Below are 3,636 nucleotides of genomic sequence, written 5' to 3'. Positions count from 1 at the left end.
AAATTCATTACCGAATCCCAGCTAACACACTGCAGACTCTCTGCAGACTCTCTGCAGAATCTCTATGGTGGACATTGCAGCTAGGAGATATTTCAAGTCTGTCGCTACTTACGCAAATTTAGGAACCCTCTGATTCAAGATTGAGTGCTGCTTGGCCACAAGTAAAAGTGCAGAGCTAAAAAGTGTAGGGAACTGCATGTTGAAGGCTCGTTATTTCCATGCTACCTCTGTAAAATTGCTCTCACACTCTCACCTTGTCTTGGCATTAGTGTATGAATATTCATCAAAATACAGCCTTAGCCTTTAGCCTTTATGGATTTCAACGAGCTTTGTCTCCTGCTGCCTAACTTTTGCGCAGAACTGCATAATTCATGAAAATCAGGTGATTAGTCATCTCGTGATTGCATACTATTTTCCAGGGGATGTCCGCCTTGCCGTACAACTTAGAAAAAAAAAAAAGAACAAAATAAACGCTGCAAAACTAGGCTGCTCTCACAGGCTTTTTAAAATAATTCTGTAAAGGCAAAAAAAAACTGTATATTAGTAATAATGATAGTGTATAATAGTCATACTAATAGTCATAACATATGAGCATGTAATAAATAGTAAAATGTCACACTAATTTGTGCACACAGTGTTGGGATATTGCTCTGCGTGTCTATAGTAGGTGGTTTTGTGTGTTTACGTTAGATGTTCCTACTACATTGTTGGACCTTGTCGCAATCCTGCTTATCAGGCAAGAGCTCTTCGGTTGTTTGTTTTCTTCTTACAACTAGTGGTCTACTCGATGAAGTCTAAGCCATCGCTCTGACAGATTTGTGGGCGTGTCATTCGCACCGTCAAACCATGTCAACCGACATGCTCTGGGGTAGTATTTCTCTCCTTTAGTGAGGAAGCATTTCATGACATCGTCGCTTAATCTTGTTGCTGTTATCGTTTAGAAACTGCATTATGCCGTTGTCTGTACTCACATTTGTGCACTCTGAAATTTGTTCCACTTTATGGTAGGGCCAGCATCCGAAGGCAAATATTTTTTTTCACTATAAATGTGCAATTTACGCAAAGAGGCATGCAGTATAACACAATACTACACATAGTCTTTCATCGTTCAGTCAGACCATCACGTGTCTTTTTTGAGTTGACACACTTCAATTTCTCATTATGTCCATACGGCACATAGCTACTATTTATGTAGAGCTTTCCAAGTCCCTTTAGTCGTTTGGAGAGGAGCTCTGGCACAAGTGCATGTCTCGTAAAGTGCAATACACCAGGCAAAATCCTTTTCTCCAGAAAGTAGATTCGTTCCACATGAGTGGATCGCGCTGCGTCTCCATTATCTGTCCATATGGCGAAGTAACACCACGTTTGTCCTGTTATGCCCATTTGTCCCTGTACTTGATAGCAATAACAATGTTCCCTTTTCAACTTAACTTCTGTATTTACCAGCTGGCAACAGAATCGTTTGTCTGCACATGCTTCCACTGGTGTAACATTCTGCTTTGACAAGGAGCATTTGACTTCCAGTAGCTTTTCTACTCCTCCTGCCTGAACAATCCTGCCTGGCGATGTACCAAGAAACGGATACACTGGGCGCACATGCGGGCCAGTCTCTCTCACAACAACATTACACTCGTGCAAGTCGTTTAGAAAACTGTATGCCGCTACAGCGTTCACTTCATTTTCACACCCATACCTCTACACTGAAAAAAAATTCTACGTGCGTTTAATAGTATCTGACGACGGCGTGTTACCATAATCACAAATACTGCGAAAACTACGTAAAACGGTGGCGCCATCATCATGCGCCGACCAAAAACTTCAATGCGGAGGCAAGGCAAGCCAAGTACTGGTCATTACCGTCATTCACAGCCGCCGGACGCCGAACATCTTTCGCAGACGATCGTTGAGGAAGGAGGACTACCTCCTACAAAGAAGAAGCCCTTTTGTCCTGGCCAATCTCCCTTAGTGGCTCACGGCCATTATCTCATTGGTAGAAGAAGAAGAAGAAGTGGTCGTTGTAATTCTCGTAACGCGCGTATCCAGGTAAGTACATTTCGGTTCGCACATCCTGTTCTTTGCGATTTGAGCGTGGTGCACCGTAGGCCTTGTTTTTGTTGAACTTATGGGACACCAGTAAATCGTGGCTCGCGTTTGCTGTGAGGCGTCTTTCTAGTTTCAGGTCTCCGTGTGTCAGGCGTCCTGGCTCGTAGGGTGATCAAGGCGCTCTTATTGTAATGTACCGTTGCGGAAGGTGTGCTTGTGTTTTTAACACTTTGATGGACTACGTTGACCACTGTAGACATGTACATGAAGCGAGCAGAATACCGTGCTGTCATGCATTATGTGTGTACAGGGCGGCGAACTATGCAATACTCAAATGTCACATTTTGAGACGTTACAAGAACACACCAGGACGGTCGCCTCGAATCGATTTGCTCTCCGAAACCACGAAAGTATGTCACGTCCATTCGTGCTCGCATCAATTCACTACGAATATAGAGATACTGTCACATATGAAGCAGCACATAATAGAGGGCCATGATCAGATGTCCTTATGAACGCTGCCAGAAGTAGTTCGGTGCCGTCTCCGCGTTTTGTGTGCACCTTCATATATTCTCCATTTGAAAAAATAAAACGGTGAGTATAATCTCCTTTCTCTTTGCAGCGTTTTGATACCAGAGCTGACTGATGGGTGCACATGGTGCCTTCCTATGTTCTTTCTTTGAAATAATAAATGGCGAGTATAACTGCATATTAGTTGCCCTGCTCCCTGTAACAGTTCCCTTTCTCTTCGCAGTGTTTTGATGCCAGAGCTGACTGATGGGTGCACATGGTTGCTTCTTATGTTCTTCCTTTGAAAAAATAAACCGTGAACTGCATGTCAATTGCCCTGCTCCCTGTAACAGTTTCTTTTCTCTTTGCAGTGTTTTGATGCCAGAGCTGACTGATGGGTGCACATGGTTCCTTTGTATGTTCTTCCTTTGAAAAAATAAACAGTGAGTATAACTGCATATCAGTTGCCCTGCTCCCTGTAACAGTTTCCTTTCTCTTTGCAGGGTTTTGATGCCAGAGATGATTGGCGCATTTTCATCACTATGTACATAGAAAATAAATCCCAATGTGACAAACATCACATTGTGTTACGCATGGTCATTACTTAAACTGCTCTCATTGCTACGACTATATGTAGGAAAAGCAAAGAGGGGCTCCAGAGGTGGGCACAGCACGATAAGGGTACGCGGAATATGCCAGTTAAAATTACTGGCCAACGCTGTTTTTTAACGACCACAGCACAGTAATGCTACACGGGGTATGCCTGTTAAAATTACTGGCCAATGCAGTATTTTTCACGGGCACAACTTATACGGGGCCACCGTAAAAAAGACGGCCAATGTTTGGCAGCCAACTTTCCTTGCATTTGCCCGTTTTTTTTTTTACGGTAAATTTTTTTTACAGTGTAGGCATCAGAGTGGACCCTTCGATTTGGGTAAAGGATGCTCTTCACATAGCTGTCAGGCTTCTGACACTTTACCTCTTGAGCACACATTGATGCAGTGATGCGGCCGATCGATTCTTTCACAGTTCCACTTCTGGCACTTGGCGTGCCCCACCGTGGCCTCTGTGACGTTATTTCTC

General features: G+C 43.6%; 1 long non-coding RNA gene across 3 annotated transcripts; it reads left to right on the top strand.

Annotated features, from left to right (window-relative positions):
• The first annotated feature begins 1,863 nt into the window (after positions 1 to 1,863).
• LOC135386973 (uncharacterized) lies at positions 1,864 to 3,125 on the top strand. Of its 3 annotated transcripts, XR_010420751.1 has the most exons (5): positions 2,028 to 2,043; positions 2,174 to 2,453; positions 2,666 to 2,737; positions 2,798 to 2,996; positions 3,057 to 3,125. It is a non-coding gene; the product is annotated as an uncharacterized LOC135386973 (long non-coding RNA). The 3 variants fall into 3 exon arrangements; XR_010420749.1 differs by lacking the exon at positions 2,174 to 2,453 and having other exon boundaries at positions 1,864 to 2,043; XR_010420750.1 differs by lacking the exon at positions 2,028 to 2,043 and having other exon boundaries at positions 2,059 to 2,453.
• Positions 3,126 to 3,636: the final 511 nt, after the last annotated feature.

This window comes from Ornithodoros turicata, chromosome 3 (assembly GCF_037126465.1).
Source record: "Ornithodoros turicata isolate Travis chromosome 3, ASM3712646v1, whole genome shotgun sequence".
NCBI classification, from domain to species: Eukaryota; Metazoa; Arthropoda; class Arachnida; order Ixodida; family Argasidae; genus Ornithodoros; species Ornithodoros turicata.
Note: the sequence above shows the minus strand (reverse complement) of the source record. Positions and strands in the feature narration are given on the sequence as shown.